General features: G+C 42.8%; 1 long non-coding RNA gene across 2 annotated transcripts; it reads left to right on the top strand.

Moving 5' to 3' along the window:
• The first annotated feature begins 1145 nt into the window (after window positions 1-1145).
• On the top strand, window positions 1146-7064 carry LOC119363826. Of its 2 annotated transcripts, XR_005174460.1 has the most exons (13): window positions 1148-1347; window positions 1438-1496; window positions 1577-2371; window positions 2490-2592; window positions 2690-2742; window positions 3114-3285; window positions 3372-3426; window positions 3506-3596; window positions 3806-4005; window positions 4260-4361; window positions 5634-5784; window positions 5890-5976; window positions 6787-7064. It is a non-coding gene; the product is annotated as an uncharacterized LOC119363826 (long non-coding RNA). The 2 variants fall into 2 exon arrangements; XR_005174459.1 differs by having other exon boundaries at window positions 1146-1347; window positions 4260-5784.
• The last annotated feature ends 7982 nt before the right edge of the window (window positions 7065-15046 follow it).

Below are 15046 nucleotides of genomic sequence, written 5' to 3'. Positions count from 1 at the left end.
AAAGCCTGCACCGTTACTAGAGGGAACTTCTGCTCCCACTCAGACGCTGGTGAGTACTCTGTCCAGTTTCTCATAAACCGGAACCGGCAACGAATTTTCCCATGTAAACTGTCTCCCAGTGAGGTCAATCTCCTTCAAATCGAGACTCTCAATAATCGTATTGAACAATAAATGACCATCTTCCATCGAAGTTGTCATTACTTTTCTCGTCTCTCCTTCTAGTTATATTGAAGTCCCCCCCCCCACACACACACAAGTATAGGAAGCCTTTCATTCCCACAGACTCTCACCAGATCTGCGAGGAAATCAGACTTAAACTCCGGTTGGGCTGCACCATATACAACTACCAAAGCCCATCTGAATCCATCAAGCTTCGACCTCATCCGAAATTTGACGGCAAAATCTCCATACACCACATTTAACACTTCCAGTGACTCTCGCTGGCCGTCAGTAGGAGGTAGGAGAACTAACCAAGAAAATGGGCAGTGCTAGTCCCTTCCACGCTCTGTCGGTCATGCATTGGGAGTAGGGATAGGTGTTGGGTGACACTTAATATATTGTACTCCCCCGTCTCAAAATAAGTGACTCAATTTTATGCTAACATTATATTTAAGTTAGTGTTAAGTCGAGTCACTTAATTTGAGACAGAGGGTGTAGTATTTTACGTCTTGGGTGATCATTTCTTCTTTCGGCCATCTGAATGCGTGGGGCTTCAGAATTTTCCGCACCATCTGGATGCATGGGCATTCAGTTTTTTGGACACCACGTAAGCCTTGCTTGCAAATAATTTTTGACAGACCACTTTGGCTTACAAATAGCATTCCTTCTAATGTTACTGTTAAAGATAAGATGATCCAAAGTGGTACTCTCAAAATTGATCTGTGAGGGGACACCTGACCTGAAATTTCTCCACCAGGGAAACGATAAAAGGAAGGTGAAACCCCGGGCACTTATCCATTCCAGATTCCATAAGTGCGCCGTTTCTAATCAGCCAAGCAAGAGACAAGGGTTGTTCACGTGATCATGGACCCATGACAGACCATTATAGCCACCGTCCGATATGAAAATAGACCGTCAAATCCCTGTCACTCACTGTCTGCCACTCTCAGCCCCCCTGTATTTAAACCATGCATTAGCCATCGGAGGAACCAAGTTAAACTCAAAGAGAGTGAGTGAGCGAGTGTTGCACAAACAACATGTCTGCCTCTGTCATGGCACCTTTGGCTCCGAAACCATCTCCCTCTCCTCTGTTACAACGATCCAAGCTTCGAGGCCTGCGACCATCGGCGAGGCCAAGGCCGTCGTTGCTCATAGTGGCCAAGAAGGCCAAGACTGCCTAACCCTACGGTGTGCTATATATGCTGTAATATTCAGAGTTGAGAACTAGCTTCGCATGAATTTGTGTGTGTGTGTGTCTGTGTGTGTGTCAACTTGTAGGGCCTGGTGGTGGAGTGGTGTTCAAGGAAGGCGTCGATGCGTCTGGAAGGGTAGCCAAGGTCAGTCATAAGCTCAAGAAAGTAGACCTGACAAAATTAACACTGCTGTGCGTCGCTAAATAATTTCCCAATTTAACCAGGGGAAGGGTGTTTACCAGTTTGCCGACAAGTATGGAGCAAATCAGGGTAAGATACATACCGGGAGCACCCCAGCCTCCTCAGAGTTTAGCGATTCCCGGCCGTCGGATAAAAATGCAACACTGTGGATCGAAACAGTGTGCGCCCCGAGCTGCCACCGCGCGTAATTCCTAGATCCCTCCGAGGGTATTCTGGTCATTTCGCATACGACTATAAATAAACGGCGGCTCCCGTGCTAAAACCTAGCCGCCGCCTCCTCTTCCCTCGCTCGCTTTCACTCCTCCCGCAGCCGCCTCCCTCCGTTCCTCGCTCTCACTGTCGATCCCGTCTCCCCTATCCTCCCCGTTCATCCCTAGCCCGGCGCCGGCGGCGGCGATCGCCGTTCCAATCTCCACGGCCCCTCCTTCTCCACCGTGGCCCGTTACGTCATCAGCAACCTCTCGCCGGTCTGGTTCGAGCCGCTCCGCGCCACCCAGCCCCGACCCCTTTCTTCCAAGCCGGCGCGGCCACCGTTGACGGCGAGGATCAATACCGGCCGCAGGAGGAGCAGGAGCGCGGCGGGAAGGAGGAGGATGATCAGGGGAGGCCGCGCCACCATCCACCGCCGGCTGTCGACACCTCCTGTTCGACCACACAGAGGAATCACCGGACCGTCGTCCTTGCGTTCCTTCTCCTCCAGGAAGAAGACGACCCAAGGTGAGCCACCTTCGATCCATCTCGCGGAGTCAGCGGGGACTCCAACCTGAGGCTCCATGGCGGCGGCCAGCGAGTTCATATCTCCCTCGACGAGAGGATAGGTACGCGCCCTGCTGTGTTGGCTTCATATGCATTGCAGTTTCTGAAAGACACTCTTGTCGCCACCTTCTGTTCCTCATCGTGCCTGCCTCTGTTTGCTTTTTTTGGGTGTATATTCAGGCTCCAGGTTTGCGTCACAGGGCGTGTAGCTCCACGGCTTCTTCAGGGCCAGCATCAAGCTGCCCTCTGAGACTACGCCGCCGGCGTCGTCGTCGCCTTCTACGTGAGTACATACATACCACACCCCTACACTGCACCTCGCTTCTTGCAAACGAACCAATATAATGCAGAGAGAGTGACGAGAGAATTACTGTTAACAGACTTTGGCGTCCGGTACATGTCGAACGACGAGCTGGACTTGAGTTCCTTACAGGTACAATTCGCCTCTCCCTTATGTAATATGACTAGGCAAACAGTTAGTATACGACAAAGTGGAAGGAAAGAAAGAAAACAATAAACCAAATACTGCACTTGGGTTTTCTGGCGGATCTCTATTATCATTTAGCTGCTGCTCTTTTCATTATTTGATAAATGAAATAGTTGTTCTCAGCGCTAATAAACAATTACCAGATTAAATTACCATTGGAGATATTTGCCTTCAAAAATTAGTTTCACAAATATTCTTTATAGTCTTGCAGGATGTACTATAATAAGTCTATAAAAGTAAACTGGTTTTGGTTATACTTCCCATGTACAGCTTCTTATATCATAAGTATGTGCATTAAGTCTGTTTATATATTCCAGAGGTGCATGGGAGTAAGCTCGAGCTGCAGACGAGCTCAGACTCCATAGGAGGAGCGTGTTCTGCTGCGCCTTTCCCACCTCCTCGGCGCACAGGGGGATGGCTAGCTCCGCGCAGCAGTAGGGGGTTGATCACAAGATACTAAAGGATTTCTCTATTAGTAGAGGTCTGAAGGTAAGGAAGCAAAGGAGTTATTAATATGTCTCCCTGGTTTTGATTTCATAATGTAATATATGGTTAATCGTACACCATGTTTGCAGGTTCGAGAAGGGACGAAAGATGAAGAATTTGCCTGCAGAAAATATTGAACAAAAAGTACCTCTCTCTCTCTCTCTCTCTCTCGTGTATGCAGTGAAATTTGTTACTGCATTTTGATGTGATTGTGTTGTCACAGGCTCCAGATGGCTTCCTAGGGGTGATGCGCTTCAGATTGAGATTGGGATGTTGGCTTTCTCTAACCTGCCTTCCTTGAGTCTGAAGTTGGGGTATATATTTCAATGTTTTCATGGCTAAGCGATTCTAGCACCATTCAGCAAATAGGTTATGTTTTTGTATGAGTTTTTAGAGATAGTGCAAAATCATTTGTGCTTGTTTCCATCAAGAAAGGACTTTGGAGCCATCACGTTTGACACGCCCTAGGCACTCATCAGACTGACTCACCGACCATGCTTTTGGTTTCCAATTGCCCCTGCAGTTCACAAGCAAGCAGGCTGTAGAGGACATGGCACTGGCCGTGTTCAACCGTGCCCTGAAGCTTTCTGGAGTAGGTCTGTGCCTCTGTGTGTGTCTTCTCTAACTTCATATCGCTGGATCTATGGATCATTCTGCACGTTGGGCTTGTTGCTGGCTGCTAGCCTGGCTTGTAAGAGGATGCTCCCCTGCTCTGAGTCCAAGGTACACCAATGATCAAAAGAACACCTGAATGAAAAAAGCTCTTCCATTTGTAGTGAAGTTTCTGTAGGTGTAATCTCTATTTCTTTTACATGTGGATACTGTTGTTTTGGAGCAAATTTCACCATTAATTTTTCTCAGGTTTTGTAACCTATAATCAGTTTTTTTATCAGGTTTTGTTTGGTCTATTATCAGTTTTTCTCGCTTATTCTCTCTAATCAGAAAAGGAGCCTGAAAATCTGCATTTACATTTGCAGATACTGAGGGAAAGTCTAACATATCCAGAGGCACCAATTGGGAGAGGTACAACATATGCATTTCAAAGAGAACTGGACTCCGCTATTTCTGACTTCACCAAGGTTGAAATTTTAAATTCAGAATTCAGAACATTCCCTTTACCTTTGTGTAAAATGACCTTATGATCTTACTCTAAAGGGATGATCAATTCATGTTGTCTTGCATTTCAGTAGTAAAGCGTTATAGGTAGGTTGTTAGAGCACACTCTGAATTCCACCAATTTCTTTCCATGGCTTATATGTGACCAAATGCTCCAGATTGTATATGACATCCTTTTGTTTACACAAGCTTAACTGTTTCCTGTGAGGCAGCTACTGAGAGTGATGAATATAGCATTGCTTGGCAGTTGTGCTTTAGTCATTGGTATGATAGAAGCATTACATAGTGCATTGGTGATAAAACTATTGTTCTCTCAAACTGGTAATATTGATCTGTTCTCTTGAATGATGTAAACTTAACGGATCTTATGTCTTTCGTGATAGTTCACAATATTCTCTTAATTAACATTCTGAGTATAATATCTTAAACAATTTGGTTAGAAGTAAACTGGGATGAAAACATGTGTAGTTAAATATGAATGCATATGTTATTTCGAGTTAAATTTCAATCCACATACCGGCTGTTAAGAAGTATTACATTATTTTTATTTTCTCAATTGTATGGAAGTGTTAGTTCTTTCCAGGTCTTTGGAATAACAATTGTACATTTTCTTATTCATGCTATTTGGACCAAATTTGTAGAATCGTTAAAGTCTCAGCTAGGATTTTAACCTGGTTACCTGGTTCTGCCTAATCTTCTCTTTATTTTGGCTATGGTTGTCGGTGTAAACTAGGAACTGGTTATATGCACATGTTTTTAATGTTTCAGACGTAGTATATAGCAGATAGTTTGCTCTGTGCCACTTTCCTTTTCCATCTCTTCTTACAGCCAATATATATGTTTCTTGTGCCTATGGTTGGTGAGCTCAGAAAGACAGCAAACCAAAGGCATGTTACATAATTGTGTACTGTTTTGGTAAAGTCTGCGTGTGTGAATTTGATTATGAGAGGCAAGAGTGCCATGTTGCACGGGCCAAATATTTTCCCACGCGTGGTAGTTTGTCAACATTTTTCCGAAATCACGAATGAATTTTAAAAACCAGAATTTAAGATAAATAAGTAAACCTATACAAACACAAAGAAAGTAAATGAGAAACAGGAAAAAGATGGAAGAGAACTTCATGGGCCGGCCCAAAAGTCACAGCGGCGCTCCACCATTGAGCCTACCTTTGAGAAGGCCGTTGGGCAAGGCTATTTCGGTCATCTTCCTGTCTGATCTTCCTGTCTGATACATAGGTCAAACCTAGAAGGATTTACACGTTCTCTCTCCGACATTTTCCTTTGCTCATGCGAATACATCGTCTTCTCGGCGCGGCGGCGCCGCCTTGGATCAGACCTCTGTTGCGCCTCTTCGATTATCCCTTCGGAACTCAGCTCCAGCGACCAGGTCAGTCTGTGCTTATGTTCAATTACATCCATGGTTCCTTTTTCTTCTAAGCTCTAAAGGTGTGCCCACATCTGGGGATTTCTTGGATCCATATATTCTGTTCAGGTCACTATGGTGGAAGAAGAGCTCCAGGTTCACGGCTCGCCGGGTTCCGCTTCCCCCACTAACAGCTGTCTGCGAGCACTTGCCTAGGTCAGCTGAGCTCCATCGTGTCCCATCTCTGATTTTACTGAACGGCTGAAAAAATATGATCAGTATGTGCCTCGGCTAATGTTAGAATCAAAGAAAATGCTCACTGATGTAAATGTATCTAATCGAGAGATTGTTTAGGTGCTCACGGATAGCAGTAGAGAAATAGTGATGTTTAGATCTAGGGGGTGTGATAATTTAAACTCTATTTCTTTGACATGCTCTTCATGCAGTGAATAGCTTTATAGGTGTTTCCTCAATTGATTAGATGTTGTATAGGCCTTATATGTAATTACATTTTCTTTAGAAAGACCAAGCATCGTGACGATTAGCTTTCTATCTTTGAACAAGAGGTGATCATATAGATAATAGATCTTATCTTATCGACCGCTCTTGCTAAAAAAATTGTATTTTCAACTGGTAATTAACTAGATTGTTCTTTCAAAAACGCCGCACTTTCTTTTGTTCGACTGTTGAACTGGTTTCAGCTTCTTGTGCATATGTTGCACTTCCTTCTGTACGTGTCGTGTCATTGTTCCTATTAGACTACATTATGCCTAAGACTTTAGTTATCTATGAAAGTTGCGGATTGTTTGTAAGCTACCATGTGTTGTCGTATGCTCTATGTCAGGGATGTTTGCCACTAAACCTATCATGGAATGTGCCTTTTATGCTCATATCTTGCTTGGTGATTTTCCATTGTGTTTCATTATTTTTTTATCTCTATCGTGCATTGATAGAATAACGAGTGCAAAATTAAGTTTGTTTGGAACTGGTTGCTCGGCCGACAAAGATATGCATTTCTCTGTGCAGGTCAATTCAACTTTATCACCTTACCTTTCCTGGAAAGAAGTTGATCGACAAGGCAGCTGAACGGAGCCACTTATTAGTATGTTTAGTAGTTATGGCTCCGTAGTTGGCTCTCCTTTATTATGTTCTTGGTCTTATTACTTCCTCTCCTGTATTCTCGCTTTTGGTATCGAATTTCATGTCGAGTGGCTATCTTTTGTGCTCTTATGAACGTTCTTAACTTGATGCTGGCTTATACTTGATGCTAGCTTATAATCTGATGACGATATTGAGCTCCACTATGTCTTGCTTCTATCATGATTGAATGTTTCTTCTTCACTTTATTGTTTTTTTGTATGAGTGCATATGCTAAACCTGAATTCCTACTAACTTGGTATTACCTACTTGACCAAAACGTTCGGTTCGGCACCCTCGCGCCAAGGCGCGGTACCGATCTAGTGTTGATGGGTACAGGTAAAAACACGCAGACCCAAACCTACAGTTTTTGTCAGTAAAAACATAATTTAGGCATCTCTTTCAAAAAACAAAAACATAATTTATGCACTTAAAAGCGGTGACGTTTATGTTGGAGGTGCCTAAATTATGTTTTTACTGACAAAAAACAAACCTACGTTGCATCTCCAAGCGGTGACGTTTATGTTGGAGGTACGCGTAGACTGGTATCTTGAAACAAAAACAAACCTACGGCCACCTTTATTATAAAGCAAATAAGTTCAACAAAGGTCATGAAGTCTTAAACAAAAGAACCAGCTCACGAAGAGCGGAAAAGAAAAGCCCCAACCGGCAGGCAAAACATAGATAGGAAAACTAATTGCATATCTTATTACATGACCGCCATCCAAACCGGTTGAATATAGCCTGAGTTACCATCTCCCATCGGGTAGATCCAGTAACCAAACGCTTCCTGACCTCCGTCTGAGTGAGTAGCGACCACATACGGATCAACGCAGTGGCTCGGAAGATAACCTGCAAAAATGAGTATTTGTTGTTCTGTTAAAAACCAAATCATTCTTGCAGTTCCAGATTGCCCAAAGTAAAGCACATACTCCTACACGAATATGTCTCGCTGTTTGGGAATCTATCCCGTCAAGCCACGTCCCAAATAACGTGTTGATCGTATTCAGAGGAGTAATATTAAATGCAATATGAACAGTCCGCCATAGAACCTTCGCCATCGGACAGTCAAGAAAGAGGTGTTTGATGCATCCCGATCACAAAAACTACATCTCGTAGAACCAGTCTAGTTGCACTTTGTCAATTGTCCTTAGTTAAAATGACTTGTTTGTGTACAAACCACATAAACACTTTAACTCTCAAAGGCGCTTTGGCATTCCAAACATGTTCCGAACTAGGAATAGAGCTAGAGTTGATGACATCTAAATACATAGATTTAACCGTGAACTCTCCATTCTTGTTTAGCTTCCAGCATAACATGTCCGCTGTTGAGAAAGCTGCACATCCATCAGTCTTCTCACCAAATGGAGCCATGCTTCCCAACTGGTTCCGGCAAGTGTTCTCCTAAATTGGATATTGAGGGGAGTGGACTGAAGCACGGTTGCAACGAAAGCTTCTCTTCGTTGCACAATGCTATAAAGGGAGGGATATTGAAGCGCGAGGGGTGTTTCCCCTAGCCAAGTATCCTCCCAGAATCTCGTCGAAGTACCGTTTCCGACTAGAAACTTTGTTCTGTTGAAAAAGACTGATTTAATTCTCATCGGCCCTTTCCAAAAAGGTGAGTCCGTCGGCCTCACTGTCACCTGTGACAAAGTTTTCGAATGAAGGTACTTATTACGCAGAATCTGCGCCCACGTGGCCTCCGACTCTACAGATAGCTTATACAGCCACTTGCTGAAAAGACATCTGTTTTTAACCTCAAGATTTTCGATACCTAGACCCCCTTGGTCTTTCGGTCGACAAATAATATCCCATTTAATGAGCCTATACTTCCTTTTCAGGTCATCACTGAAGAAAATATGCCCTAGAGGCAATAATAAAGTTATTATTTATTTCCTTATATCATGATGAATGTTTATTATTCATGCTAGATTTGTATTAACCGGAAACATGATACATGTGTGAATACATAGACAAACTAAGTGTCACTAGTATGCCTCTACTTGACTAGCTCGTTTATCAAAGATGGTTATGTTTCCTAGCCATGGACAAAGAGTTGTCATTTGATTAACGGGATCACATCATTAGGAGAATGATATGATTGACTTGACCCATTCCGTTAGCTTAGCACTTGATCGTTTAGTTGTTGCTATTGCTTTCTTCATGACTTATACATGTTCCTATGACTATGAGATTATGCAACTCCCGTTTACCGGAGGAACACTTTGTGTGCTACCAAACGTCACAACGTAACTGGGTGATTATAAAGGAGCTCTACAGGTGTCTCCGAAGGTACATGTTGAGTTGGCGTATTTCGAGATTAGGATTTGTTACTCCGATTGTCGGAGAGGTATCTCTCGGCCCTCTCGGTAATGCACATCACTATAAGCCTTGCAACCAATGTAGCTAATGAGTTAGTTACGAGATGATGTATTACGGAACGAGTAAAGAGACTTGCCGGTAACGAGATTGAACTAAGTATTGGATACCGACGATCAAATCTCGGGCAAGTAACATACCGATGACAAAGGGAACAACGTATGTTGTTATGCGGTTTGACCGATAAAGATCTTCGTAGAATATGTGGGAGCCAATATGAGCATCCAGGTTCCGCTATTGGTTATTGACCGGAGACGTGTCTCGGTCATGTCTACATTGTTCTCGAACCCGTAGGGTCCGCACGCTTAAGGTTTCGATGACAGTTATATTATGAGTTTATGAGTTTTGATGTACTAAAGGAGTTCGGAGTCCCGGATGAGATCGGGGACATGACGAGGAGTCTCGAAATGGTCGAGATGTAAAGATTGATATATTGGACGACTATATTCGGACTTCGGAAAGGTTCCGAGTGATTCCGGTATTTTTCAGAGTACCGGAGAGTTACGGGAATTCGCCGGGGAGTATATGGGCCTTATTGGGCCATAACGGGATAGAGGAGAGAGGCCGAAAGGAAGGAGGGGCGCAGCCCCCCTCTTGTCCGAATTGGACAAGGGATGCAACCCCCTTTTCCTTCCTCCTCTCCACCTCTTTCCTTCTCTCCTACTCCAACAAGGAAGGGGGGGAGTCCTACTCCCGGTGGGAGGAGGACTCCTACTGACGCGCCCCTCATGGCCGGCCGACCCCCTCCCCCTGGCTCCTTTATATACGGGGGCAGGGGGGCACCTCTAGGCACAACAACAATTGATCCCTTGGATCTCTTAGCCGTGTGCGGTGCCCCCCTCCACCATAGTACACCTCGATAATATCGTAGCGGTGCTTAGGCGAAGCCCTGCGACGGTAGAACATCAAGATCGTCACCATACCGTCGTGCTGACGGAACTCTTCCCCGACATTCTGCTGGATCGGAGTCCGGGGATCGTCATCGAGCTGAACGTGTGCTAGAACTTGGAGGTGCCGTAGTTTCGGTGCTTGATCGGTCGGGCCGTGAAGACACACGACTACATCAACCGCGTTGCTCTAACGCTTCCACTTTCGGTCTATGAGGGTACGTGGACAACACTCTCCCCTCTCGTTGCTATGCATCACCATGATCTTGCGTGTGCGTAGGATTTTTTTTGAAATTACTACGTTCCCCAACAGTGGCATCCGAGCCTAGATTTTATGCATTGATATTATATGCACGAGTAGAACACAAGTGAGTTGTGGGCGATACAAGTCATACTGCTTACCAGCATGTCATACTTTGGTTCAGCAATATTGTTGGATGAAGCGGTCCGGACCGACATTACGCGTATGCTTACGCGAGACTGGTTTTACCGCCGTCCTTTGCACACAGGTGACTAGCGGGTGTCTGTTTCTCCAACTTTAGTTGAACCGAGTGTGGCTATGCCCGGTCCTTGCGAAGGTTAAAACAACACTAACTTGACGAACTATCGTTGTGGTTTTGATGCGTAGGTAAGAACGGTTCTTGCTAAGCCCGTAGCAGCCACGTAAAATTTGCAACAACAAAGTAGAGGACGTCTAACTTGTTTTTGCAGGGCATGTTATGATGTGATATGATCAAAACGTGATGCTATATTTTATTATATGAGATGATCATTTTTGTAATCAAAGTTATCGGCAACTGGCAGGAGCCATATAATTGTCGCTTTATTATATGAAATGCAAATGCCCTGTAATTGCTTTACTTTATCACTAAGCGGTAGCGATAGTCGTAGAAGCAATAGATGATGTAACGACAACGATGCTACGATGGAGATCAAGGTGTCGCGCCGGTGACGATGGTGATCACGACGGTGCCTCGGGGATGAAGATCCCAAGCACAAGATGATGATGGCCATATCATATGACTTATATTGATTGCATGTGATGTTTATCCTTTATGCATCTTATCTTGCTTTGATTGACGGTAGCATTTTAAGATGATCTCTCACTAAATTATCAAGAAGTGTTCTCCCTGAGTATGCACCGTTGCGAAAGTTCTTCGTGCTGAGACACCACGTGATGATCGGGTGTGATAGGCTCTACGTTCAAATACAACGGCTGCAAAACAGTTGCACACGCGGAATACTCAGGTTAAAACTTGACGAGCCTAGCATATACAGATATGGCCTCGGAACACGGAGACCGAGGTCGAACGTGAATCATATAGTATATATGATCAACATAGTGATGTTCACCATTGAAACTACTCCATCTCACGTGATGATCGGACATGGTTTAGTTGATTTGGATCACGTGATCACTTAGATGACTAGTGAGATGTCTGTCTAAGTGGGAGTTCTTAAGTAATATGATTAATTGAACTTTAATTTATCATGAACTTAGTCCTGGTAGTATTTTGCAAATTATGTTGTAGATCAATAGCTCGCGTTGTTGCTTCCCTATGTTTTTGCTTTCCTATGTTTTTATATGTGTTCCGAGAGAAAACTAAGTTGAAAAATGTTAGTAGCAATGATGCGGACTTGGTCCATGATCTGAGGTTTCTCCTCATTGCTGCATAGAAGAATTATGTCCTTGATGCACCGCTAGGTGACAGACCTATTGCAGGAGCAGATGCAGACGTTATGAACGTTTGGCTAGCTCAATATGATGACTACTTGATAGTTTTTGTGCACTATGCTTTATGGCTTAGAACCGGGACTACAAAAACGTTTTTGAAACTTCATGGAACATATAAGATGTTTCAAGAGATGAAATTGGTATTTCAGACTCATGCCCGTGTCAAGAGGTATGAGACCTCTGACAAATACTTCGCCTAAAAGATGGAGGAGAATTGCTCAACTAGTGAGCAAGTACTTAGATTGTCTGAGTACTACAATCGCTTGAATCAAGTGGGAGTTAATCTTCTAGATAAGATAGTGATTGGCAGAGTTCTCTAGTCACCATCACCAAGTTACTGGAACTTCGTGATGAACTATAATGCAAGGGATGACGAGAACGATTCCCGAGCTCTTCGTGATGCTGAAATCGACGAAGGTAGAAATCAAGAAAAGAGCATCAAGTGTTGATGATTGACAAGACCACTAGTTTCAAGAAAAGGGCAAAGGAAAAGAAAGGGAACTTCAAGTAGAATGGCAAGCAAGTTGTCACTCCCGCGAAGAAGCCCAAAGCTGGAGCAAAGCCTGAAACTGGGTGCTTCTACTGCAAAGGAAATGTTCACTGTAAGCGGAAATACCTTGGATATTTGGTGAATAAGAAGGATGGCATAGTGAACAATGGTATATTTGATATACATATTATTAATGTGTACCTTACTAGTGTTTATAGTATCCCATGAGTATTTGATACTTGTTCGGGTGCTAAAAACTAGTAACTCGAAACAGAAGATACAGAATAAACAGAGACTAGTTGAGGGTGAAGTAACGATGTGTGTTGGAAGTGGTTCCCAGATTGATATGATCATCATCGTACACTCCATATATTTTCGAGATTAGTGTTGAACCTAAATAAATGTTATTTGGTGTTTGCGTTAAGCATAAATATGATTAGATCATGTTTATTGCAATACGATTATTCATCTAAGACAGAGAATAAATTGTTATTTTGTTTACATGAATAAAACCTTCTATGGTCATACACCCAATGTTGATGGTTTATTGAATCTTGATCATGATGATACACATATTCATAATATTGATGCCAAAAGATGCAAAGTTGATAATGATAGTGCAACATATTTGTGGCACTGCCGTTTGGGTCATATCGGTATAAAGCGCATGAAGAAACTCCATAAAGATGGATTTTTTGAATCATTTGATTATGAATCATTTGATGCTTGCGAACCGTGCCTTATGGGCAAGATGACTAAAACTCCGTTCCCCGGAACAATGGAACGAGCAAGTAACTTATTGGAAATAATACATACTGATGTATGCGGTCCAATGAGTGTTGATGCTCGTGACGGGTATCGTTATTTTCTGACATTCACAAGATGATTTGAGCAGATATGAGTATATCTACTTAATGAAACAGAAGTCTGAAACATTTGAAAAGTTCAAAGAATTTCAGAGTGAAGTGGAGAATCATCGTCACAAGAAAATAAAGTTTCTACGATCTGATCGTGGAGGAGAATATTTGAGTTACGAGTTTGACCTTCATATAAAACAATGTGAATAGTTTCACACTTCACACAACCTGGAACACCACAATGTTATGGTGTGTCCGAATGTCGTAACCGCACTTTATTTGATATTGTGCGACCTATGATGTCTCTTATCGGTTTACCACTATCATTTTGGGGTTATGCATTAGAGACAGTTGCATTCACTTTAAATAGGGCACCATCAAAAACCGTTGAGACGACGCCTTATGAACTGTGGTTTGGCAAGAAACCAAAGTTGTCGTTTCTTAAAAGTTTGGGGCTACGATGCTTATGTGAAAAAGTTTCAACCTGATAAGCTCGAACCCAAATCGGAGAAGTGCGTCTTCATAGAATACCCAAAGGTAACTATTGGGTACACCTTCTATCACAGATCCAAAGGCAAGTTATTCGTTGCTAAGATGGATCCTTTCTAGAGAAGAAGTTTCTCTTGAAAGAAGTGAGTGGGAGGAAAGTAGAACTTGATGAGGTAATTGTACCTTCTCCTGAATTGGAAAGTAGTTCATCACAGAAATCAGTTCCAGTGATTCCTACACCAATTAGTGAGGAAGCTAATGATGATGATCATGAAACTTCAGATCAAGTTACTACAAAACCTCGTAGGTCTTCCAAAGTAAGATCCGCACCAGAGTGGTACGGTAATCCTATTCTGGAAGTCATGTTACTAGACCATGATAAACTTATGAACTATGAGGAAGCGATGATGAGCCCAGATTCCGCGAAATGGCTTGAGGCCATGAAATCTGAGATGGGATCCATGTATGAGAACAAAGTATGGACTTTGATTGACTTGCTCGATGATCAGCAAGCCATGTTAAATAAATGGATCTTCAAGAGGAAGACAGACATTGATAGTAGTGTTACTATCTACTAAGCTCGACTTGTTGTGAAAGGTTTTTCGACAAGTTCAAGGTGTTGAATACGATGAGATTTTCTCACTCGTATTGATGCTTAAGTCTGTCCGAATCATATTAGCAATTGCCACATTTTATGAAATCTGGCAAATGGATGTCAAAACTGCATTCCTCAATGGATTCTTTAAAGAAGAGTTGTATATGATGCAACCAGAAGGTTTTGTCAATCCTAAAGGTGCTAACAAAATGTGCAAACTCCAGTGATCCATCAATGGACTGGTGCAAGCATCTTGGAGTTGGAATATACGCTTCGATGAGTTGATCAAAGCATATGGTTTTATACAGACTTTTGGAAAGGCCTGTATTTACAAGAAAGTGAGGGGGAGCTCTGTAGCATTTATGATATTATATGTGCAAGACATATTGTTGATTGGAAATGATATAGAATTTCTGGATAGCATAAAAGGATACTTGAATAAAAGGTTTTCAACGAAAGACCCCGGCGAAGCTGCTTACACATTAAGCATCAAGATCTATAGAGATAGATCAAGACGCTTGATGAGATTTTTCAATGAATACATACCTTGATAAAATATTGAAGTAGTTCAAAATAGAACAGTCAAAGAAGGAGTTCTTGCCTGTGTTATAAGGTGTGAAGTTGAGTAAGACTCAAAACCCGACTATGGCAGAAAATAGAAAGAGAATGAAAAGTCATTCCCTATGTGATGTAGGGCGGAACCCTAAGTGGTCGATC

Source organism: Triticum dicoccoides, chromosome 2B (assembly GCF_002162155.2).
Source record: "Triticum dicoccoides isolate Atlit2015 ecotype Zavitan chromosome 2B, WEW_v2.0, whole genome shotgun sequence".
Taxonomy (NCBI): Eukaryota; Viridiplantae; Streptophyta; class Magnoliopsida; order Poales; family Poaceae; genus Triticum; species Triticum dicoccoides.
Note: the sequence above shows the minus strand (reverse complement) of the source record. Positions and strands in the feature narration are given on the sequence as shown.